Source organism: Dermacentor albipictus, unplaced genomic scaffold (assembly GCF_038994185.2).
Source record: "Dermacentor albipictus isolate Rhodes 1998 colony unplaced genomic scaffold, USDA_Dalb.pri_finalv2 scaffold_27, whole genome shotgun sequence".
Classification (NCBI taxonomy): Eukaryota; Metazoa; Arthropoda; class Arachnida; order Ixodida; family Ixodidae; genus Dermacentor; species Dermacentor albipictus.
In genome coordinates this window covers 3,059,572-3,086,167 of record NW_027225581.1, presented here as the reverse complement: position 1 = coordinate 3,086,167, position 26,596 = coordinate 3,059,572, and the positions used below count along the sequence as shown (strand labels likewise).

The 26,596-nt window shown below is 49.5% G+C and overlaps 1 long non-coding RNA gene and 1 pseudogene across 1 annotated transcript in view; both read right to left on the bottom strand.

The window, feature by feature from the left end:
• LOC139052606 (uncharacterized) overlaps positions 1-26,596 on the bottom strand; it is a 365,902-nt gene that overhangs the window by 89,833 nt on the left and 249,473 nt on the right. The window lies entirely within an intron of this gene.
• On the bottom strand, positions 16,032-16,778 carry LOC139052600 (transmembrane protein 18 pseudogene; annotated as a pseudogene).

Here is a 26,596-nt window from a genome sequence, read left to right as displayed (position 1 = left end):
CGAAAGAGATCGCGAAAAGACGGCCTTCATCACCCCAGATGGCCTCTACGAGTTCAAGGTTATGCCATTCGGACTGTGTTCGGCGCCTGCAACGTTCCAGCGCGTGATGGACACGGTTTTGGCAGGATTGAAGTGGCAGACCTGTCTCGTTTACTTGGATGACGTCGTCGTCTTCGCCGGAAATTTCGACGATCACCTGAGGCGGCTTGCGACAGAACTAGATGCCATCAAATCATCAGGGCTCACTCTGAAGCCGGAAAAGTGCCGATTTGCTTACGATGAGCTTCTGTTCCTAGGCCACGTAATCAGCAAATCTTGTGTCCGCCCAGACCCGCAAAAGACAGCTGCCATCGCACAGTTCCCGCAACCCATCGACAAGAAGGCAGTGCGTAGATTCCTTGGCATGTGTGCCTACTACAGGCGCTTTGTCAAGGACTTTTCACGCATCGCCGAGCCGTTCACACGTCTAACTAAATGTGATGTTGAGTTCAAGTGGGAAACGCCGCAGGCCGACGCATTTGAAGAACTCAAACGACGCATGCAGTCGCCGCCGGTGCTTGCGCACTTCGACGAGTACGCCGATACAGAAATCCATACTGACGCCAGTAGCCTAGGCCTCGGTGCCGTTCTAGTCCAGAGGAGAAACGGAGTCGAACAGGTGATAGCTTACGCTAGCCGGTGACTGTCAAAATCGGAAGGCAACTATTCTACGACGGAAAAGGAATGCCTCGCCATAGTTTGGGCTACAGCTAAATTTCGCCCTTATCTTTATGGCAGGCCATTCAAAGTCGTCAGTGACCATCACGCGTTGTGTTGGCTAGCGAATATAAAGGATACTTCAGGACGACTGGCGCGGTGGAGCCTCAGACTACAAGAATACGACATCACTGTAACCTACAAGTCCGGACGAAAACACTCCGATGCCGATTGCCTATCACGTGCACGCATTGACCCGCCGCCGCAAGATGACGAGAATGACGACGCCTTCCTTGGAATGATAAGCACGGAAGACTTCGCCGAACAGCAATGGGCAGACCCGGAGCTAAAAGGCCTCGTCCAGTATTTGAAAGGGCACACCGACGTTGTCCCCAGGGCATTTAGGCGCGGATTATCTTCCTTCACGCTTCACAACAATCTAATCGTGAAGAAGAACTTCTTACCAGTCCGCGCCAATTGCCTTCTTGTTGTCCCGTCTGGACTTCGTCCAGAAGTATTGCACGCCCTATATGACGATCCGGCCGCTGGACACCTCGGATTTTCCCGGACACTATCGAGGATACAAGAAAAGTATTATTGGCCGCGCCTGACCACCGACGTCGCCCATTATGTCAGAACATGCCGAGACTGTCAGCGACGCAAGACACCGCCGACGAGGCCAGCCAGATTACTACAGCCAATCGAGCCTCCTTGCCGACCATTCCAGCAGATCGGGATGGACTTGCCGGGACCCTTTCCAATGTCAATAACAGGAAATAAGTGGATCGTCCTGGCGACGGACTACCTCACCCGCTTCGCTGAAACAAAAGCACTGCCGAAAGGTAGCGCAGCCGAAGTGGCGAAATTCTTTGTCGAAAACATCCTGCTGCGACATGGCGCCCCAGATGTCCTCATCACCGACAGAGGAACGGCCTTTACAGCGGAGCTCACCCAAGCCATTCTGAAATACAGTCAGACAAGGCACAGGAGGAAAACGGCCTACCACCCGCAGACGAATGGTCTTACGGAGCGGCTGAATAAGACCCTCGCCGACATGCTATCGATGTACGTCGACGTCGAACACAAGACGTGGGATGCCGTGCTGCCGTACGTGACATTCCCTTACAACACGGCGGTGCAAGAAACAACACAGATCACGCCGTTCAAGCTGGTCTACGGCAGGAACCCGACGACGCCGCTCGACGCCATGCTACCGCACGTCACTGACGAGGAGAACCTTGACGTCGTTACCTACCTCCAGCGCGCCGAAGAAGCCCGACAGCTCGCCCGCCTGCGGATCAAGAACCAGCAGAGGACCGACAGCCGACACTACAACCTCTGACGACGCTTCGTCGAGTACCAGCCCGGCGACCGTGTTTGGGTATGGACCCCGATACGCCGACGAGGACTCAGTGAGAAACTACTGCGACGCTATTTCGGACCCTACAAGGTCATCCGACGTATTGGCGCACTGGACTATGAGGTCGTGCCAGACGGCATTTCGCATTCACAGCGGCGCCGCGCATGATCTGAAGTGGTCCACGTGGTGCGCCTTAAACCCTTTTAAGGACGCTGACGAACTTTTTTTTCTGTGCTACAAGTGCTTTTCTTTATTACTTTCATTTGTTAGCAGCATCGGGTCGATGCTTTTTAAGAGGGGGGTATTGACACGCGTACTTATCTTTATCGGGCGACCAGGTTTCGCCGCCTAACAAATGTTATCGCAGAGCGCGGGACGCGCCTGCATGCATCCGAAGTTTCTGGAAAGTTATCGATGCTTCTCTTCGGTTGTCTGTTGTCGCCGAACCTTGTGCTATCAGATTTCATCGCGTGAAGCGAATGGTGCAGAACTTTGTGGAAGGCACGCGGGTCCCAACGATTAGTCTGGAACATTCGACGACTGTTGTATAAAAGCCGACGCGCTTGATCCGCTGATCAGATTTTCGAGGATCACCGACTATGTTCGCCGCTATCGTTGTGCTATAAGTGTTGTATCTCCCGTCAGTGGGTGACCAGGCAAGGGATCAACTGGGAAACGGTGTTTATTGCCCGAAGCTTACGGGCTCCTGGGTACATCTAGAATCAACGGTTCACGCACATAGCATGACATTATAAGTACTTGTGCGCACATGCGCACCAACAGCAGTCTGCTTATCAGGCGCGCTATCACCGACACAACACTTCCTCCGCTTTTATTATGAAACTATCAAAGTTCACGTTCCTGCTTGGAACCTATCAGGTGGTCGACGATTTCGAATTGGGTAGCGTCGATCATCGTCACCCCGTGCAGTGTCAGCCTGCGACGTCGGTGGTGAGAGAGAAACACTATCTGTTGGTACTGAAAAGGCTTGTCCCGATCCGGGGTCGCTGTGTGGCCCCACGGCGAACCCATCGCCTTCAACGGAGTTTTCCGCCGCTGATCCCGATCCGAGGTCGCTGTGTGGCCCCACGGAGAACTCGTCGTCTTGAACGACGTTTTCCGCAGGCACGGTCGTGCTTTGAAGCAACTGGTTCTTGTGACGCCGCCACTCCAAGCATCCTGAAGGGGTTGATACACGAACCTTGAAAGACACTGGTCCAGTCTGGGCCATTACTACTGCTCGCATCCATTTTGGCTGTCCCCTGTAATTGCGTGCGAGAACATGATCGCCAAGAGTGACTTCGTGCACTCGACATGGTCGGTTCACCGTCTGTTTGAACTGTTCGTAAGCCACCCTCTCCCCCACCACAGGTTTGAGCACGTCAAGGCGCGTACGCAAACGTCGACCCAACAACAAGTTGGCCGGCGCCTCGTGCGTTGTAGCGTGAGGAGTATTCCGATAGGCGAGCAGAAACTTGTTTAACTTTACCTTCAGTGGTTGGCGCGTGTCATCCTTTCGCAGCGCATTCTTCAGAGTTTGCACGAAACGTTCTTCTTCCCGCACTTCCTTTCCCTTTAAGATGGGATAAATAAAGTTGTCTCTCTCTCTCTCTCTCCGCGAGCCCATTTGCGCTAGGATTGTAGGGTGCTGTTTGCACGTGTCGGAAGCCCATCTCTCGGACGAACTGTTTGAAGTCCTGTGACGTGAATTGTGGCCCGTTATCCGACACAATTGTCTCCGGGAAACCGAAACGTGCAAAAACATCTCTTAAACACTGAATTGTGGCCTCTGTAGTAGTCGACGGCATCACAAAAACTTCCGGCCACTTGGAGTGGGCATCGACCACTAAGAGAAACATAGATTGTTGAAAGGGTCCTGCAAAATCAATGTGTATGCGTTGCCACGGCGCTGTGGGCCAGGACCACGGGTGCAGTGGTGCTTTGCCAGGGGCGCTGCGTTATTCTTGGCACTGTGCACATGACTGAACCATACGCTCAAGATCCGCTTCGATACACGGCCACCAGACATAACTTCGCGCGAGCGCCTTGCTGCGAACTATACCTGGGTGACCCTCGGGTAACTCTTCCAAAACTGCACTCTGTAGTTTTGCGGGGATCACTACTCGTGTTCCGAGCAATATGCATCCTTGATGAAAGGTTAATTCATTGCGCCTCGTGACGTAATGTTTCAGCCTGTCTTCACCGACGGATCTTGGCCAACCTGTACTTATGAATTCTTTCACTTGTAACAGCTCGTTGTCGCGTTGCGTGGCACGCGCGATTTCTTTACTCGACACTGGCAGGGAGGCCAGTCGCAATGTATAAAAAGTTTCTTCGCTTTCTTGCGTCTCGTCCTTCACATAGGGAAGCGGCAACCGGGAGCAAAAATCAGCTTCGGCGTTATCGGCTGACTTCTTAAAGAGAAGGTTGTAGCTGTACGCCGATAACGTCACTGCCCAACGCTGTAATCGCGCAGCTGCAATAGGCGGGATCCCAGTTGTTGGTCCCAAAATTTGCTGTAACGGCTTATGGGCCGTGATTAGAGTGAATGATCGACCATAAATGTAGTAGTGAAACTTCTTTATGCCAAAAATTATGGCCAACGCCTCTTTTCCAAGCTGGCTGTATTTCTTCTCCGACTCGGACAACGTGCGCGATGCGAAAGCAACCGGTCGAGACCTACCGTCCTCGAAAAGGTGGGAAAGTACGGCACCTACTCCGTACTGCGATGCGTCACAGGCCAGCTTCAACGGTCTATCCGGGTCGTAATGGGCCAGCACCTGCGGTGATAACATTGTTTTGATTTGCTCGAACGCTGCGTGGCAGCGGTCGTCCCAGCACCACGACGTCTCCTTCTGCAAAAGCCGGTACAAGGGGTTAGCAACAGTTGACAAATTATGTACGAACTTCCCGTAATAGTTGACGACACCTAGGAACGACTGCAGTTGCTGCTTTGTTGTCGGTGCAGCAGCCTTAATAACTGCCTCAATTTTGTCCGGTGACGCAGCGATTCCTTCCGCACTTATTTTGTGCCCCAGGTAGCAGAGCTCGTTTTGAAAAAAAGGCACATTTTTCTTTCTTCACCCTGACACCTCGCTCTGACAGACGTTTCAGGAGAGCTTCTAGGTTTATCAAATGTTCTTCAGCAGTTTTTCCCGTGACTAGAATGTCATCGAGATAACAACACACTCCGCTCAGGCCCTTCAGCATCGTGTCCATTATTTTCTGAAAAATACCTGGCGCTGACGCAATTCCGAAAGGTAGCCTGTTAACTGTAAACAGACCTTTCTGCGTGTTTAATGTCAAGTACTTCTTTGACTCTTCCGCCATGAATACCTGCTGGTATGCCCTGTTCAGATCGATCTTCGTAAAATGTAGCCCCCAGGCGAGCGCTGCCAGTAGATCATCTATCTTAGGCAGCGGGTAGTGTGTGATGTCAAGTGAGGGGTTTATCGTCGTCTTATAATCCCCACGTAGGCGTATGCTGCCATCTTTCTTTATCACGGGCACTGCGGGCGTGGCATACTCCGCTGTATTCAATGGCGTAAGAATTCCTAGTTCAACCAGTTTTGCTATCTCGGCTTCTACAGCTGACTGCAATGCGAACGGCACATTGCTTGCTTTTAGGAACTTCGGGCGGTGGTCTGGTTTGAAAAACAGCTCGGCCCGTTCGTCTGTGTTAGCACCTCGAGGCATCTCTCCTATGTGCCTCTCTCACTTTCTGTGATGGCACCTAACTCATCCTTGAACAGAGTTTCGTACTTGGCTAGCAAGGAATCGAGCCTTTCCTTCGTTCGAGAAGACGAGTCAAACACTGACCTTGAGATGTAGTTCAGACCCCAAATACTGTCCCAGTCCAGACGTAGTGTGTGTAGCCATTCTCGTCCTAGCAGTGGTGGTCCTGCTTGGTCAACGAGGTAGAGCGGCAGCTGCGCCGTCCGTCCACTATGCTGCACGTTGACAACCGCGACGCCACAAGGTCGGACGAGTGCTCCGGTATAGGTACGTAGGGTGACGTCAGTTGATCGGCAGCTGGTAGAAGGAAGCCGCTTCTTGAACTGCTTGAAAGGCATGATCGACACTGCAGCTCCCGTGTCGAGTTCCATTTCTACCGGTGCATCATTTATATTTAGTTTAACAAACATGGGAGCGCGGCTGGCAGCCCCTTGTTTGGAAATGCTGATAGTCGGCTCCTGTGTCACAACTTTTAGCGTTTTCAGGCTCCGTTTTTTCTTATACCCGTCATGAGATTGCCTGTTGCTGCTCCGACAAGCTCTTTGAATGTGTCCTTTCTTTGAACACTTAAAACAGGTATCGTTAATGTGAGGGCATACTGCATGAGTGTGGCTCGGGGAACCGCAGCGGTAGCAAACTAGTAGCGGCTTACCAGCTCTCGCTTGCACCTCGTACAGATCAGCATGTGCCTCTCTACTATCGTCTTCAACTTTGTGCAGCTGCGTGGCCAGTGATTCCACGACTCGAGTCTCGGCGACATTCTTCCGGGCTGCTTCCATGGCCAGAGCGCGGTACACTGCTCTCGAGAACGTCAATGTGTCGCCCTCGGTAAAAAGTACTCGCTGCACGTCCTCACGGAGCAGTCCGCACACGAAACGATCCCGCAGCGCTTCGTCCAAACTGGCTCCAAATTGGCAGGTCTGAGACAACTTGCGAAGTTCGGCAACATATTCCGGCAGGGGCTCACCTTCATGCTGTGTTCTGCGGTAAAACTTGGCTCGTTCGCCGATTATGGACGGCACTGGGGCCAGGTGGGCGTCCAAGATGCTCTTCAGTTGTTCGAAACTTTTAGCCGACAGCAGGTCAGGCGCCGTCAACGACTTTAGCAGCCCATACGTTCGCGGGCCGATGATGCTGAGGAATGCGTGCACCTTGTCGCTGTCAGGAACCTTGTTGACAATCAGAAAAGATGTCAACCTCTCCTTGTATGCCGTCCAGTCACTTGCCGTAACATCAAATGACTCCATCTGGCCAAGCTGTCCAGTCGACTGCATTGTCGCTTCTTTGTTATCCATGCACAGACAGCCGCAAAATCAGCATTCTTCAAAGTCCAACTTGGAACAGAGGCTGACTTTGAAAAGACTTGCCTTCTTCACCAAACTGACAGCGCCCTTCGGATCCCATCCCCGTCGCCAGTGTTGTATCTCCCGTCAGTGGGTGACCAGGCAAGGGATCAACAGGAAAACAGTGTTTATTGCCCGAAGCTTACGGGCTCCTGGGTACATCTAGAATCAACGGTTCACGCACATAGCATGACATTATAAGTACTTGTGCGCACATGCGCACCAACAGCAGTCTGCTTATCAGGCGCGCTATCACCGACACAACAATAAGTGTAGCCTGTTTTGTGGGCACAGGTTCGCCCAATAAAATTTAGTTTTGTCGTTCACAGTGGTGCTACTGTGTTCTTCAACGTCACCACTACGTGACAATATACACATTATTGCACCTAAATTATTCTTCGAACCGTAAATGGTGTCCTAACCGGAAATTTGAAGCTTCATTTACTAGGTGTGGTCTGGCGGTATCCCCTCTATGCTACCTCTGCAATGAACCGGAATCTATAGATCATTTTTATTATCCTGTCGGTGATTTTCTGTTCATCGAAAACTATATCTAGAAATCCCACTTCAAAATTTAGGATTGCCTTTAAACAGCACTGATACTCTCTCCCTTGGAGCAACAGTGTTGGGATACAGCCACAGGAACGTTTGCCTAGCCATTTATAATTTTCTATGTGGCACAAAAAGAATGCCTTGTTAATAGGTCTTAGTTTCCACGAATTGATTTACTTCTACTTCTGTCTAGGAAATTCAGAAAGTAAAAGCACAAGTGCACAGTTTATATCCTTCTAGTATTATTATTCATAAATTTAGCTTACTCTAGTTTAGGTAAGTGTGTTTTTTATTCTTCTTTTTTTAAGTATTCCGATAAATGCAAGGTTTACCATAGTATTGGTCACTAGTTTTACTCATGCAGTCACAGTTTATTTTTCATCTTGGATTGTATGTTTATTTTACTTTTTGTGTTAGGTATATATTAACTAAATTCTTTTATTTATTCAATCATATTACCACCCGATTCGTGGCCTATCCCACATAGTGAGTTTGTGCCATTATTGAAGCATCATCATCATCATCTAAACAAAGGGGGCAGGACCAGGCTATCGAGCGGGCGGGGGTAGCAGGCACACTTTTTTCTTGCCCCTTCTTTTGCACTGTCCCCACTACTGCAGGTGGCACTTCCCCCCTTCCTCGCAAAGACAATTGGCTCGATGGTTAAGAAGCGGTGGAAGGGAAACAAAAACATGGTCAATGCAGATGCTGGCGGAAAGAACACTGACAGCCAAAGGAAAGACACAACTATAGCAGAGGTTACCAGTGACGTGCAGAGTCTAAAGATACAGGGAGGTAACCGCATTAGCTGCGTATATGAGCGCAAGTATAAAAATGAATAAATCAAGAAAAACTAATCCAGAATGCGCAACATATGCCTTCATGCCTACAACGCGAACGATGTCGAGGCTAGGTTGTTATCTACGCCGTGTTTGAGCCGTAGTGTTCTGAACCACTTCGTAGTTCACGTCACTAATTGCGGCGCAGCGCTTTGTACGGCCCAAAATACTAGATGAGGAACTTTTCAGTAAGGCCAATGCGGCAAACATGAGTATATCCTACATATGGTCGCCAGGGTTGTGGCATACTTTTCTGCGGTGGATGTTGTAACGCCGTGCATCTGTGTGCTGCTGCTGACCGATATGCAGCATCCTCAGCTCGGCTTCCTCAACGCGCTGAGCAAATACTTCGGCGTCAGTAGTTGGACGCTCGTCCTATGGACACGGCGGCTTTGCGTCCAGCATCGTCTCAATTTCGCGGCTGTACAGGAAACGAAACGGTGTAAAGCGGGTCGTTTCTCGCACTGTAATATTATATGAGAACGTCACGTAAGGCAAGATATGATCCCGTGTTTGGTGCTGGGCGTCGATATACACAGAAAGCATATCCGTGATGGTCTTGTTTAAGCGCGCCGTAAGTTCGTTGGACTTCATATTGTAAGCAGTAGTCTTTCGATGCCTAGTGCTGCTCAGCTGTAATATTTTGTCCGAGAGCTGTGCTGTGAACACCGTGCCTCGGTCCCTGAATGGAAGCAATGAAATGTGACACATGAAGAACTGCGCTACCTTTGAAGCCGTGGCTCGTGAGAGCACCGTTGTCTGAGCATAGTGGGTTAAATAGTCAGTCGCGAAAATCACCAACTTGTTGCCTTCGGTTGACAGAGGAAAAGGCCCAAGAATGTCAAAGCTGATTTGGTCGAATGGCTTATGAGGTGGTTCAATAGGTTGCAATAACCCGTTGGGCTTCACGGGGGGTGATGATCGCCGCTGACATTCGCGGCAGCCTTTCACGTACTGTTTGACGCTTGCCAAAAGCCCGGGCCCGTGATACATCTAAGGTACCCAGGCAAGCTTTCGTGAGGACCGTAAGTGGACAGATGTGAGGTTGCCATGTCAAGCGAAAAAAAATGCTGTCCCGCAAGTTTTTGGGAACCACCAGGAGGTAGGCCCGGTCATTCTAACGGGCGTTTTTCTTGTAAAACGTCTTGTCTCGTAGACAGAGGACGTCAGTACGTGGCATAAATAGCGTGGAATAGTTGTTTGCCGGCGCTCCAAGAGGCCGAACTTCAACGTCGACCTGCTACTGTCTTATCAAGACTGATGTAGTGTTGGCACCAGGAAGCCTTTATCATCCTGTTACTCTCAACTGAGAAGTTCGGCGGGTGCACGCTACAATGCGTCGGAATGTTCGTGCTTGCAGCCACACTTGTAAACGATAGTGATGCGAAATTCCTGTAACGCAAGCTCCACCTTGCCAGTCGTCCTGAAGGATCGCGTCTGGTTGCCATAGGGCATGGCGGTCTGTGACCGCTTTGAAAGAATGGCCGTAAAGATATGAACGAAACCTACTGATCACCCACAGAATCGCTAGGCACTCGTTTTCCGTGGTAGAGTAGATCACCTCGGCACAGGACAGCGAGCCGCTAGCATAATCTATTACTCTTTGTTTGCCGTCTTCATGATGGACGAGTACTCCTCCAAGACCGATGTTACTGGCGTCAGTATGTACCTCTGTGTCAGCGTCGTCGTCAAAATGTGCAAGGACCGGTGCTGACTACATGCGTTGTTACAGTTCAGTGAAACTCGCCAGCTGCGCATTCGTCCGGGCAAATGGCGTGTCATCTCTTGTAAGGCGTGTCAGGGGTTTCACTATTTGCGATAAGTTTTTAATGAAACAGCGACAATACGCACACAAGCCTAGGGAACGCCGCGCGGCTTTCTTGTCGACCGGAAGCGAAAAGCCTGTTACCACGCAAGTTTGTCAGGATCGGGTCGGACTCTTCTCGCGATTACGACGTGTCTGGCAAACTTCAGCTCTTTTTAGCCAAAGTTGCACTTTTAAGATTTAAGTGTGAGATCAGCAGATTGGACCGCTTCTACCAAAATCCACAGGCGATAAAATTGCTGCTCAACTGTTTCAGAAAACTGTGTCATCAAGATACGCGAGACAAGTCTGCCACATCGGCAGACTGCCACATTGCAGCGAGGCCAGTATCCATCATTCGCTGGAACGTAGCTGGAGCTGAATACAGGCTGAAAAAGAACACTAGAATTTTGTAGAGGCCGCCATGAGTAACAAATGCGGTTTTCTCGCAGTCTCTTTTGGTTACCTCGTTCTACCAGTACCCGCATTTCAAATAGAGTGACGAAAAGTGACACAAATTCTTGTCCGCGGTCATTTCAGAGTCTGCTCGACGAAAGACGGGTGTCACGCCTTCAACAAACGCGGACCCTTTCTTTGGGAAGCTGGACGCGGGTCTGGATCGCTCGTTCGCGGCGATCAGCACTGGCGAAGGTGCCATGTAGCAGACGGCGGAAATCAGGCCACGACATGAGTTGCTCCTCACGGTTCTGGAACAGGTACGTGCCGTACTCTAGGAAAAACAGACCTGTCTAAGGTTAGTGGCGTTGTCCCATTCATTGCACTCGGGCGCGCGCTCAAATTCGGTCACGCGCCCAAAGTCGCCCATCCAATCTTCGACGTCTTCGAAGACGTCGCAATGTAATGACTCCGGAACCTGTTGGTTCTCAAGTGTGTACCACGTCGTCCTCGTGCTATCCATGCCAGTTTGGGTGGTTGCAATCGCTGTGTTGACTTCTGGAGGCAGTCCCCTGGCCCACGGCTGGTCCGATGGACGGCAGTCTCTGTCGGCACTGGGCCGGTGGTTCCTCTCCCTGGAGAATCTGACGCATGAGTAAGAAATACCCCGCGCCTGCACCAGCTGTCACTTGTCTCCAAATAGGACTGGCGACGCTTAATGAGGAGAGTGGAGGCTGAAAAACGACGCAGGCGGGAAGAGGCTATCAAGAGGGTAGGGGTAGCCCACGCACTTCTTCCTTCTTGTATTTCCGGCCTCTTGTTTTTCAGTATCTGCCTGCACTGCAGATGGCATTATTCCTAGGCTTAATTCAAGACGATGTGTACATTTGATTCTGTTTATAAATAATTACACACGATTTAGAGGTCGCATGCGCTTGCGCAGATCTATTGCCGTGAATGGTTATAAATAGATCGGCGGATTCCTCTTACCCCTGCGATTTATGGCGTTTACTGGCACCTACAAATGCCCCAGTTGCAGTATACACCCAAATATATATATATATATATATATATATATATATATATATATATATATATATATATATATATATATCGTGAAGAGCCAACAAACACTGTCACAAAATACAATCTTGGCGAAAATACTCGTGCTTATTACTTAATAAATGAAATCACGAAACAATAAAATATTGGAAATTAAAGTGAATGAAAAACAACTTGCTGCAGGTGGAGAATGGTCTCAAAACCTTCGCAGTATGCTTGCGATGCTATACAACTTGAGCTCCCACGGCGCCGTTTCCCTATCCGATTTGTTGGGTATTTGTTTTCTAGTAGGACACTGGGAGTGTTAACGAGTGCCACGACTCACAAACATTGGTGGCGGATGTGGAACATCCTTTCGGCCACAGCTGTCACGAGAACCTTATCTTTTCGGCTGAAGACAACCGGTCAATAAACCTACACATGCTAACTGAAGGTGTCGTGGTTGCCGCATTCGGGACCCTCGTGATGTATTAAACGAGAAGAAAGGAGGTTAAACAAGGATCCTATTTTTATTAGTCATATCACAAAACACCAACAAACGGACACCAAGGACAACATAGGGGAAATTACTTGTGCTTAATAAATGAAAGAAAGATGCCATAAAATAATACAAATGAAAGTGGATGGAGAAACAACTTGCCGTAGGTGGGGAACAATCTTAAACATTCCCACTACGCGTGTGACGCTTTACCAGTTTAGCTACTGCGGTGCCGTTGCCCAATCCACCTTCTTCGGTATTTATGTTTTCTACAAGAACACTGGGATTGTTAGCCAGTACCACCACTCACAAACCTCGGCGGGAGATGTGGAACATCTTTTCTGCCTCCGGCGTCACGAGAATATGATCTTTTTGTGTGAAGGCAACCGGTCAATAAACCCACGCGTGCTACCTGAACGCATCATTGTTGCCCGATTCGGGACGCTTGTTATTTAATAAACGAGAAGAAAGGTAGTTAAGAGAAGGACCAAATTTTTAATATATATATGTTGTGAAGAAGCTCTGCGTCAGCGTTGCGGGTACCGGAAATCAGGACGTCGAGGACCGGCTCGCCGCGTTCCTCAGAGTAAGCGCGCAAGAACCACTGGCACGATACGGCAAAGCTACTTGACGCCAAAACTACTTGAATTTTCTACTTGACCAACGTTGCACATTTGTGGTATCGTAACCACGAATCCGACATCGCAACATGGTCGGCATTCAAGACCAACTTTACAGCAGTCTTCGGTCATCATGCCGTCCGTGAACGTCAGGCCGAACAACGCCTGCGCGAACGCACCCAGCAACCAGGTAAGAATTTCACCAGCTACATTGAAGACGTGGTTATTGTGTGCAACAGAGTCGACGCAACGATGCCAGAAGCCGATAAGATCAGGCATATCCTCAAGGGAATTAAGGAGGACGCTTTCCAAATGTTGGTCGGCCAAAATCTCACCACCATGTCTGTTGTCATTGCGCAGTGTCGGCGGCGAGTTGTACACGACATGCGTCCTCAGAATTGGCCGATGTCTCAGGTCTGACGCTAGATGTTGATGAATCGCCTATAATGCACGAGATAAAGGAATTCATACTTGTTTCGGTGTTCGTGCTAAATCATGCGCTGCCGAAGAAGTTTTCACGAAGCAACACAGTCATGTAAATATATTCATTGCCCCGCTTCCCTCCATCCTCCACCCCTCCCACACCCCAACGACACGTACTTGCTCGACAGCTTTGCCTGGTGCCCTTTACGAACGCGCAACCATAATCTCCATTGTCACCAGTGTTACAGAGCGTTATCAAGGAGCAAGTCGCCGAGTGCTTGTCAGCTGTGATTCAACCACATACTATTGAGGCGCCCCTACGTACGCTGACGTCACTGCAAGACCGGCCTCCGCTTCATGGCCAGCTCGAAATGCTGTCGCGTGACCGCCGCCGATTCCCTTCTCACCGCCTGCACCACAGCTACAACGGCAGCCAAATCCTCGGCTCACCGCGGACAACCGCCAAAATTGTTACCATTCTGCTATTCCGGGACACGTTGCCCGCTTTTGTCGATAGCATATGCTGCCTATTTAGGATAACCGCCGACCCAAGTGCACTTACACCACTCCACAGCTACAATCTCATGTGCCGCCAGCATAAACCCCTGTTCTCAACCGTGCTCGTTGTTCCCCATCCCCACGCCACCGCACCATCTCACCGATGAGCCGCAGGCCAAGCCCTCTCCCTCCAGGAAACTAATGCTATCTTCAGCTGGTCGTCTCAGAGCGCTCTGGAGCACTCTCGCGAGCGGCGTTGTCTTCGGCTGGTTGAAAGAGGGTGCGCGCCCTTCGTTCGGCTGGTTCTTCTCGATTGCTCTCCTCCATCTTGGAGCGCTCTGAGGCGCTCCGAGCCCTGTCGTCGGAGCAGTCATCGAGATTGAAACGTCATCGCAGCGCCGCGTCGCTGCTGTTGGCGACGGCCCACCGTAGCCTTGGCAACCTAGGCCACTGCATGCTGGCGTCTCGACGAACGCTCGTCCCGCCGGCACGTCCGCCGGTTTTTCCGGCAGTGCCGGGAGCTTTGGATAGGCGAATCATCGGACGTTGGCAGTAGTCACGTGGTTTCGCATCGGCGATTTCATCCTCCGAGAGTGAGTCGCACGTTCGGCTTGCGCGCTTGTCCTCTACCCTTGAGCTCGGGAAACGCCCGATCTACCCGACTCTTCTTCGGGGCATACAGGCGACCAGTCGAAGATGCAATAAGTGTCGCCGTTCCCGAGGCGAGAAATGCGCCCCCTTCGATTTGCCAAAGGCCTTGAAATAACCCCTGCACCGTCACTGAGGTAGACGTCGAAGGATTTCGAACATTCTCACTGGTCGATACGGGCGGAGCAATTTCGGCGTTACTCGCAGGACTTTGCCCACGAATAGGACACGCAACGACGTCACTTTTCGAAGTGTATTTGAGTACTGCGAACGCACAGCCTGTCTAACCCATGGGAGCCTGCACTGCGCGTGTTGTCATCGAGGAGTCACTTCATATTGATACGTGTACTTTTTTTTCTTTATCGGGCGACACGTTTCGCCGCCTAACAAATGTTATCGCACAGCGCAGGACGCGCCTGCAAGTATCGGAAGTTTCTGGAATGATATCGATGCTTCCATCTTCTGTCTGTGACCGGTCCTTGTGTAATCTAATCGCATGTGTGCGCGACGCGAATAATGTACAACTTTATGGAAGGCACGCGGGTCCCAGTGAATACTGTGGAACATTCGACGACTGATGTATAAAAGCCGACGCGCTTGACCCGCTGATCCGATTTTCGACCATCGCCGACTGTGTTCTGCGCTGTCGCCATTCTTTGAGTGTAGTCTGTTCTTGAGGGCGCAAGTTCGCCCAATGAAACGCTAGTTTTCTCTCTCTCAATTTGGCTGCATTCTTTACAGACCCTACTACTTGACAATATTGTTACGTGGGAAGACGCAGATGAAAAGCTATGTACAAGTATATTTACAATAAGATACGCTGCGCTTGGCCAAGAGGCAACAGCCCGTGCTAGCTTCTCATCGCCGCCGTCGTCTTCGCACTGCTCGCCTTTTCGTGATAGCACATATTGTTCCGTAGCACTACCTTCGACTGCAAAGGCGCCGTCCCGGAGCGACTAAAGATTGGACTCGGAAGCAGTGTAGTAGGCCTTGAACTTACTGACATGCACGACATCACTTCATGCCAGAAGAGAGGACGAGGTTGAACCCACAGGAGCAATTTCGTAAGTCACAGGCGTCACCTGGCGCAGCACGCGGTAGCGCCCTGTGTATCGTGAAAGGAGCTTCTCTGAAAGTCCGACGTGACGGGAGGGCGACCACAGGAGCACGCGCGCACCAGGCGAAAACTGTACGTCACGATGGCGGGCGTTGTAATGGCAGTGCTGAGTGGCTTGTGAGGTCATCAGTCGAGCACGGGCAAGCTGGCCTGCATGGTCGGCGAGGGCGATGGCGTCGCGCGCATACTCGCTTGTTGAGATCACAGCAGGAGGAAGTGCCGTGTCTAGGGGTAAGGTAGGTTCGCGACCGTGCAGTAGATAAAATGGAGAAAATCCGGCGGTGTCGTGCCAGGAAGAATTGTACGCAAATGTTACGTAAGGAAGGGCAATATGCCAGTCGTGGTGGTCTTTGGAAACGTACTTGGACAGCATATCGGTAAGAGTACGGTTTAACCGCTCTGTCAGGCCATTGGTTTGAGGATGGTATGAGGTAGTCAGTTTGTGTTGAATGGAGCAGGAACGCACAAAGGTTCAATGGGAGAGGTCGAGACTGGGGTCAAGAAGAGTGCGGTGGTGATGCAACAGTAGGGGGCAACCACCCTGCTTTTCCAAGCACCACAGGGTAGCCCCGGGCTGGCAGCACAGACTGGACTCAGTCGGCCTTGCTCCCCTTGGAATGGCTCGAGTTGGCCGATCGCTGCCGGCGGATCTCTTCCCGGAGCTTGGCTTGCTTGATTGGGATCATGAGGTTCCCAGACGTCCACATCCACTGACCCACCTTGATGATGCAGTTGAGCAGCAGGGGCGTGGAGAACACGAGCGAGATCAACATGCCCTGGCTGTCAAAATATGGGTGGCTCGAGAAGGCACGCCAATGCCGCGCGGTCAGCTCGTTGAGTGCCTCCGAGAAGTAGACCAGCAGCAGTGCTGTCACAAACAAGCCTGCCTGCACGTTGCCCCTGTCTCGAGTAAGCGGAGTCAGGCTGAGCGTCACAATGTGGAAGGTTATGAGGCCCATCAGCCATGGTTCTGTCCATTCCACTTGGAAAAGGACACTGCCGATGTTCAGGGTGTCTCCGGGAGAGACCATCGTGTCTGTGAACCGCTCTAACCGGCTATGGTCTCTAACCTGGGCCATACAGATGTCAGGCGGAAAATGGTTTATCACATGTCACACACACCTTGCAGCCGTCTAGCCCTCCTAGCACCACAACAGCCGCAAACAAATGAACTGAGCAGCCTAAGCAAAACAGCCAGCGCTGCCGGACTTTCACTACGCTTTCACTCATGTCATTGCTTTCACTCATATCATTTCATTCATAACATTGAATTCACTGTGCTGTCGTCCTGCTCGCACGATGTTATCCTAGGCTGGGATTTCCTTTCGTCAAACAATGCCATTATTTACTGTGCCTGCGCCGAGGAGGAGTTGTCTTTTCTTGTCGATGCAGCCGTGAACAAAGGTCGTGTGAGATCTACAAAAAAATGCTTGTGGCCGAAGTTACAGATATCCCTCCTCAGTCAGCCGCTGTCGTCTCCGAACTTTGCCCATCAACACGTGACGAAACCGTGTTATTCATGCCATGTGACTTCGTCGTCCGTCGCCGTTCCTTTCCATTGCCCTTTGCTGCCGTCGCTCTCAGTGTTGGCCGTGGTGTCTTGGGTGTGTGCAACGTGTCTTTTCTGCCGATTACTTGGTACCGCGGAGAGGGCCCCGGTTACGTGCAAACTGAATTCTTCAATGCTCTTCGATGCTCCCGACGACGCACATTCGCCGTCCTTCGCCGCCCTCGACAGTGCCAATCGACCGCCTTTGCAGTGCTTCCATCCGTCAATCTCCGGTGATTTGACAACCACATAACGCACACAACTTACCAGCTTGCTATGCGAATTTACCGCCTCCTTCGACTGCCATCAACATTCTCTCGGCCGCGCCATCACAGTATCGCACAGCACCGACACCGGTTCGCACACCCCACTCCGGCAGCGTGCTTACCGTGTCTCAAGTTCTGAACGACGTGTCATCGACGAACAAGTAAGGATATGTTTCGCCGTGGCGTGATTAAGCCGTCCCATAGCCCGTGGGCGTCGGCAATCATCCTCGTAAAAATGGAGGATCGTTCAATGGGCTTCTGCGTAGATTACAGGCGCCTTAACAAAATTACGCGCAAAGACGTATATCCCTTAGCACGCATAGACGATGCTCATGACTGTTTGCAAGGTGCTGTTTCTTTTCCTCTTAAGATTTGCGGTCCGGATATTTGCAAGTCCCCATGGCAGAGTCTCACCACTCGAAAACCGCATTCATCACTCTGGACGGATAATACGAATTTAATGTAATGCCATTGGGCCTTTGCAATGCGCCGGCTACTTTCGAGCGTATGGTGGACAATATCTTGCGCCCTCTCAAGTGGGACACGTGTTTGTGCTACCTAGATAATGTCGTTGTCTTCTCACCTGATTTCTCAACTCACCTGCAACGACTAAGCTGTTTTACGAATTAGGCTGCTTTAGTAGGGCTGGCCTGTAGCTTAACATGCTTCTTCCTTAAAGCTTCCTAAAGCCTAAATGGTTCTTTGCGGCACGTTAGCTTACCATCTTAAGCCGCGTCGCATGCAAAGACGGCGTGCTTCCGGATCCTGCAAAACTTCGTGCAGTAGCGCAGTTCCCAAACCCACCAACCAGAATACAGTACACAGTTTCGTCAGCCTCTGCTCCTATTTTCGCCGGTTAGTGGAGAACGTCGCTATGATCCTCGCCCCTCTGAATCAACTGCTGGCTGGAGACAATGCCCTATCCGCCTGGTCGAAAGCATGCGATGATGCGTTCACGATCCTTTGCCATCTGCTTACCTCTCCTCCTATTTTGAGACATTTTTCATCCCGCCGCCCCAACTGAGGTCAATACATATGCTGGCGCAGTGCGCCTTGAGGCGGTTCTTGCCTAACGCAAAGGTGGTCTTGAGGAATACGTCGTTGCTTATGCTAGCCGCACACTGAAAAGTCGTAGATAAACTATTCTGTTAAAGAAAAGGAGTGTTTAGCCATACTCAGGGCGATTACTAAATTTCAACCTTTCTCAACCTTTCGCCAATTTGATGTAGTAACGGACCACCAGGCGCTGTGCTGGCTCTCCTCATTGAAACACCCCTCGGGCCACCACGCTTGCCTGGCGTTCCGTTTGCATGAGTTCAGCATCCGGGTCGCGTTCAGCTCTAGACGCAAGCATACCGATGCCGACGCTCTCTCCCTCACCCATATCACCTGACGAGCACAGTCTTTACAACTCAAATTTGTCCTGTCAGCACTTGCCGTGATGACATGCGCTCGCTGCAGCGCAAAGACCTGTAGATTTCTTCGCTATTGGAGTTTCTCCCTGATTCTGCCACTGTTACAGCATCTAGGACGCTACGGCCAGGGGCGTAGCCAGGGGGGGGGGGGGGGGTCTTATGGGGCTTCAGCCGCCCCCGAAATTTTTTCGTGCTCTCATGCGCCGCCGACGAAAACTTCTCCCGGCGCCGGAAATCATGCTCGATTTTGTCTAGAATGTCCTTAATTCACGCTTGAAAAATCATTTTAGCGCAAACATTGAGAAATCGGGCTAGATTTCGCGGAAACGCCCATGCATCGGGACTCGCATATCGTAACGCAAGGAGCACCACCGGGCACAAAATTTCAAGGGCGTTATGATGGCGAGCGGGCTCGTCTCGGCATTTCGCGGAGGCCACAGTATCTACGGATCGCTTGGATTTCAATTCTGAAACTTTGCGGGTATAAAGTTCTCATAACATTTTGATGCGAAAGGTGCATTGACATTTCCAAAGTCGTGCTTTAGATTTTCGATTCCGGAACTTTGTGGGTTTAATGCTGTTGTAAACATTTGACGCCAAAGACTCCAGGCGCATTCCTGCCGTTGCCCTCATGTTCCGTATAAATAAAGGCCAAGCGCGATAACATCGTGACCGCATGCTCTATGTGCGAGTGAAAGCGTGGGGGAAGGGGGAGGGGTTGAGCCGACGATGGTGGCTCAGTCTTGTGTGCACAAGGGAGAAAAGCGGGGAGTAAGCGCGCCGCCTTCCGTCGCACGCGATACATTTTGGGAGTGGAGGGAGGGGGGGGGGGTGCTGTGATCTGTGTACCTGTGGTTGCGCAACCTGTTTATTTCCCTTGTTTGATGCATTATATATAGGGGATTTTTCTTAGGTACGTAGATTTATTGGAAACTTTACGTATATTTAAACATCTTGTTGCGAGGTTTTGTGCATATGCGAAGTGAACTTTGTTTCCAGTGACAATTTTTTGCCCTGTATCAAGCTGTATCTTCACATTTGTACATTCCATTGTATCTTCGCATTTCTAATGTACGAAGGCGAGTCAAAAGAAAGTGAGACAACCCGTGCCGCGCAATAATGGTTCGGTTCATTATTTTCGAGGCATGCGCGTAGCACATACGCATCTCATTTACAAGTGACATGCAGAGGTGAGGTTAAATGTTCTTTAATGCTCTCATACACTGGGTTGAACATGATTGCGTGACATAATGGACCCTCCAAAAGTTGAACAGCTCTGTGTCATGAGGTTTTTGACAAATTAAGATTCTTCTCAAAAAGAAATTATTCGCCGTATGGCTGCCGCATGCGTGGAAGATTGCGTTTCATTGGCCGCTTTGAAGCGTTGTAGCAAACTGTTCAAAGAAGGACATGAAAGTCACAAAGGCGATCCATGCCCGGGCCAAAGCCACCGTGCAATCACCCTCAACACAATTGAAAAGACCGTGGTCGCTCAGTGGCCATGGTGTTGGGCTGCTGAGCACGGGGTCGCGGGATCGAATCCCGCTCACAGCGGCTGCATTTTGATGGAGGCGAAAACACCCGTGTACATAGATATAAGTGCACGTCCAAGAACCCCAGATGAGGGCGACGACTCTTTGTCTGCAATCGTGACCGGGAATGACTCATAATGCCGCTACTACTAGCCTGAAACACTACGGCAAAGCTTACAGTGGAAACATTTGAATTCACCACTCCCAAGGAAAACAAAGGCCGTCATTTCTGCCGGAAAAGTGTTGACTTCTTTTTAGATCGTTAGGGGCCATTATTGATCGAATTTTCTTAACCTGGAGAGACTCTAAATCATTTCAGATATTGTGAAAGATCGTATCGGCTGCGTGTCGCAATCAAGAACAAACGACGTGGAAAATTGAGCATTGGGAACATCTTCCTTCACGACGTTGCCCCTTCCCACGTCGCTGATGTGGTTAATACAAAACAGGCAAAGTTAAAGTGGGAAATGCTGCAACATCCCTCATGCAGCCCAGACCTGTTGCCTTGCGTCTTCCACATTTGGTAAAATTTGGAAAAACGACTCAAGGGAACCAGATTCGTGTCGGAAGATGACGTGTAATTATTTACAGATTTTTGAGGCAGCAACCCAAGGAGTCTTATGAGACGGGAATTACGCGACTCGTTAGTTGGACAAGTGTCTAAATACCCATGGTGACTACTTTTAATTAAAGTACCCCGTTTGTCATATATTCGTATTGGCTCACTTTCATTTGACTCCCCCTCTTTTATTTTGCAGAACTCCTGCTTTTTATATGTGCTCGCTGTTGCGGCTGTAATTTCGGAGCAATTACTCGCAATACACAACCGGTGACAGCTGCTCCAGCGCAATGCATTCTAACAAAGGAAAGCGTCATTTAGATTTTCCTCTGGTCGTTGCATATGTACGAATATGTAAACATGGTTGTTGAATGACAGATATGTATATATATATATATATATATATATATATATATATATATATATATATATATATATATATATATATATATATATATATATATATTGTTCCCTCGACTAACTCTATTAGGAGGAGGCCCAGCTGCAAAGTGAGCCCCCCACGAACGAAATTTCTGGCTACGCCACTGGCTACGGCAACAGGCGCATCAATTTGTTGTTCGTGACCAACTACTATACCGTCGCAACTATCTCCCCGAGGGTCAGCAATGGCTCCTCGTAATACCACATCATCATCGGGCTGATTTATGCGCATCGTTCCACACTGATACCCAATATGCACAGGGTGGCGTGTTAAATACCTACGCCTGCCTTAGGCTCCGGTATGACTGGCCTGTCATGTAAATGTTCGTTTGCAAGTACGTCCGCTGCTGCCTCGGCTGCCAGTACCCAAAGTCGGACCCTACAACACCTGCCGCACCTTTGCAGCCGCTTCCTTGTCCGTCACGTCCTTTTTATCGCGTAGGAATCGACTTTTACGGTCCACGTCCTTGTAACGGGGATGGATTGTCGTTGCAGTGGATCATCTCACACGCTATGCAGAAAGCGCTGCACTTCCATCTGCCACGGCACAAGACGTTGAATCATTCATACTGAATCATTCATACATATTTTGTTTTTCGTCACTGAGCCCCTCGGCAACTTCTTAGTCATAGAGGCCGCGCTTTTATTTCTTAAGTCGTGACGTCGCTTCTGAAGGAGCTCGTTAAAACATACGTTTGGGCGAGTTGGTTAGCCATATTTGAAACAGAACAGCGCGGTTTTGACGGAAACAAGCAGGGAGAAACGACCCGGACGAACGCTGACTTACAACAGTTGCAAGTCAGCACTCGTCCGTGTCGTTTATCCCTGCTTCTCCCCGTGAAAACCGCGTTGTTGTGTTTCTGAAGGAGCATCACATCATACACACTACCACTAGCGTATACTATCCGCAAATGAGCAGATTTACGGAGCGTGTAAATCGTACTCTGGGCGACATGCTCGCCATGTACGTCGCGTCCGATCATTCCAAATGCGATGCTGTGCTTCCGTTCGTCACGTTCGCCTATAATACTACCACTCAAGCCACCACAGACTTTTCCCTGTTTTTCGTACTGACCTGCCGCAAAGCTTCCTTCACCATCGATACCACTCTATCCTACCAGCGTCATCCATCATAATATGTTCTTGTCTTTCAAGCTGCGCAGCATGCTGAATAATGCAGACAACTCGACCACTGTCTTACTACTGCAGACCAGACACACCAGAAACTTGGTCGTGGTGGCTCTGACCCCCCAATCTTCCTTTCCGATTAGTTGGTATGGCTGTGAGCTCCAACTGTAGTTCTCAGACTTTCTTCGAAGTAGCGCCGAAGATATCACGAAACTTGCTGTGTTATTGCACAAACTTCCCCCGTGAACTATGTCGTCGAGCCTGAGTCACCGTCCTCTGATCAGCGCCGTCGCGGTCGTTAAACTGTTGACGTAGGTTGGCTCAAGCCCTTCTATGATCCCGCTATGCTACGTTATGCTTAGATAGCCAGTTGACGCCTATTCTGTCTGTGGCGACAAATGTAATGAAGAAGTGCCGGTCAGCCCGGTGCATCTCCAGCGTATAAAAGGCAACGAAGAAGTGCCGGTTAGTCAGGCGCATCACCAGCGCTTTACGCATGGGGCCGGTTCTGACTTCTCGCAGGGTTTTGACTACCCCGCCGCGATCGACCTCTCACTCCTTGCGTACCCTGCAATAAACACCTTGACACATATCATAAGAGGCCAACAAACATTGAGACCAAGAAAATGATAAGGGTAAAGAATTGTAAGTTCTAAATAAAAGAAATCACAAATAATGGAAATGAAAGTGGATGAAAAACAACTTGCCACGGCTGGGGATCGATCCCGCAACATTTGCATTACGCGTGTGATGCTCTACCAATTGAGCTACCATGGCACCGTTTCCAAGACTACTTCCTTGGGTATTTATGTTTTCTAGTAGAACACTGGGAGTGTAAGCCAGTGCCACGACGCACAAATCTTTACGGCGGGTGTGGAACATCATTTATGCTGCAGTCACGAGGACGTGACTTTCTTGGGTGAACGCTGTCGGTCAATAATCCTACACCTGCCACCTGAAGGCATCATTCTTGCCGGATTAGGAACCCTCCTTATATATTAGGCGAGAAAAAAGGGGGTTAACCGAGGGGCCCGTTTTTTATTAGTCTTATTATAAGAAGCCAACAAACACTGGCACCAAGAACAACATTGGGGAAATTACTTGTGCTTAATAGATATAATAAAGAAACTGTAAAGTAATTGAAATAAAAGATTATGAAAAGACAACTTGCCGCTGGCGGGCAGCGATCCCAAACCTTCGCACTACGCGTGGGATGCTCTACCAGTTGAGCTATCTCGGCGCCGTTTCCCAATCCACTTTCTTGGGTATTTATGCTTTCTTGCAGAACACTGGGAGGGTTAGCCAGTGCCACCACGCACAAACCTTTGCGGTGGATGTGGAATATTGTTTCGGCCGCAGGCGTCACGTGAATGCGGTATTTTTGGTGAAGGTAACTGGTTAATCAACCCGTACATGTTACCTGAAGGCGTCATTTTCGCCGGATTCGGGAGCGTCATTATGTAATAAACTAGAACAACTAGAACTATAAAATAGAACCAGAAGACCCGATTTTTATTACTCATATCTAAAGAAGCCTGAAAACACTGACACCAAGGACAACATTGGGGAAAAAGGTTGTGCCTAATAAAGGAAGGAATGAATAAATAAATAAAGGAATGATAAACTACTGGAATTGAATAAGTATGCAAAAAAAATTGCGGCAGGTTGGAAACGACGCCACAACCTTCGCATTACGCAAGCCGTGCTTTACCAAATGAACGACCATGACGCGTTTTCCCCATTAACTTCATTAGATATTTTTGTTTTCTTCTAGAACCCTGGCAGTGTTAGTCAGTGCCTCCACATGAAACCTTGGCGAGGGATGTCGAACATCCTTTCTTCCTCAGCCTTTCTGCCTCATCCTTTCTGCCTTAAGACAACCGGTCAATAAACCTACATCTGCTACCTGAGGGCATCAATGCTGTCTGATTTGAGACCATCGCTATGTAATAAACGAGAAGAAAAGAGGTTAACCGAAGGGCCCGATTTTTATTGGTCATAATATCAGAAGCCCACCAACACTTACACCAAGTACAACAAAGGGGAAATTACGTGTTCTTAATAAATGAAATAAAGAAATGATAAAGTAATGTAAGTGAAAGTGAAACAAAAACCAACTTGCCGCCGTTGGGGAACGATCTCAGAAATTCACATTATGCGTACGATGCTCAACCAGTTGAGCTGCCGCGGCGCCGTTGCCCAAACCACCTACTTCGGCATTTGTGTTTTCTAGTTGGACACTGAGAGTGTTAGCCAGTACCACCGCTCCCAAACCTTGGCGGGAGATGTGGAACATCCTTTCTGCCTCAGGCGTCAAGAGAACGTGATCTTTTGGGATGAAAGCAACCGGTTCACCAAACCCACACATGCTACCTGAAAGCATCATTGTTGCCGGATTCGGTACCCTCGTTATGTAATAAACGAGAAGAAAGGCAGTTACCAGGGGAACCAATTTTTAATAATTATAGGTAATGAAGAAGAAGCTAAGGTTAGCCCAGCGCATCGCCAGCTTATGAAAGGCCACGAAGCTCGGGTTATTCAAGCGCATCACCAGTGCTTTACGCACGGGGCCGGTTGTGACTGCTCGCAGGGTTTTGACTACCGCAGCGAGTTCGACCTCTCACTCCTTGCGTACATTTTCAATATACAGCTTGACATTGGGAAGAGAGTGCGGCGTACGACTAGAGCTCCGAAGCCGAACCCTCCCACTATCTCAGCCCATAACAGACGATCATGCCCAGCCTTCTCTTACCGTGCCTGTCGATCCAGCTCAACAAGCTACAGTCAAGGCACCAATTCTCATCTGTCCTGATGTGCAGCGTCAGCGGCAGGCTGCTATTGTTGCGGGTACGGGGGATCAGCACTTCGAGGACCGGCTCGCCGCGTACGACAGAATCAGTGCGAAAGAACTACTGTAATAAAACGGCAAAGCGCAACAGCGTAATTCTCTACTTGAGCAACGTTGCATATTTGTGGTAAAGTAACCACGAATCCAACATCCCCACATGGTCGGCGTTCAAGACCAACATCAGGGAAGTCTTTGGTCGTCCTGCTATCTGTGAACTTCAGGCCGAATAACGCCTTCGCGGCGCTCTTAGCGACCACGTGAGAATTTCACCAGCCACATTGAAGTCGTCGTTATTTTTTCCAACAAAGTCGACGCAATGATGCCAGAAGCCGAGAGGATCAGGCATATCCTAAACGAAATTAAGGACCATGCTTTCCAAATATCTTGGTACACGACACTTAAGCTTGACACAGAATTGTCTTGGACCATGCACTGCATAACGTTGATGTGCGCACAATGGCCAAGACCTCGGCCCTATAAACAGCAGGAGTGAATCCTCTATATGGTATTTTTCTGCACGAGGAAAAACGATCATTTTCGATACCAATAAACCAAAATAGAATTTCCCCTATTTTTCCAGTTTTTTTTTCCTTACTAATCCTAACAGCCAGCTACTTGTACGCGACAGTAAAGCTTGCCACTGAATTGTCTTGGAGCATGCAGTGCATAACGTTGATATGCGCACAATGGCCAAGACCTCGGCCCTTTAAACAGAGGGAGTGAATCCACTATGGGGTATTTTTCTGCACGAGGAAAAACGATCATTTTCGATACAAATAAACCAAAATAGAATTTCCCCTATTTTTCCAGTTTTTTTTTTCCTTACTAATCCTAACAGCCAGCTACTTGTACGCGAGAGTAAAGCTTGTCACTGAATTGTCTTGGAGCATGCAGTGCATAACGTTGATATGCGCACAATGGCCAAGACCTCGGCCCTTTAAACAGAGGGAGTGAATCCACTATGGGGTATTTTTCTGCACGAGGAAAAACGATCATTTTCGATACCAATAAACCAAAATAGAATTTCCCCTATTTTTCCAGTTTTTTTTCCTTACTAATCCTAACAGCCAGATACTTGTACGCGACAGTAAAGCTTGTCACTGAATTGTCTTGGAGCATGCAGTGCATAACGTTGATATGCGCACAATGGCCAAGACCTCGGCCCTTTAAACAGAGGGAGTGAATCCACTATGGGGTATTTTTCTGCACGAGGAAAAACGATCATTTTCGATACCAATAAACCAAAATAGAATTTCCCCTATTTTTCCAGTTTTTTTTCCTTACTAG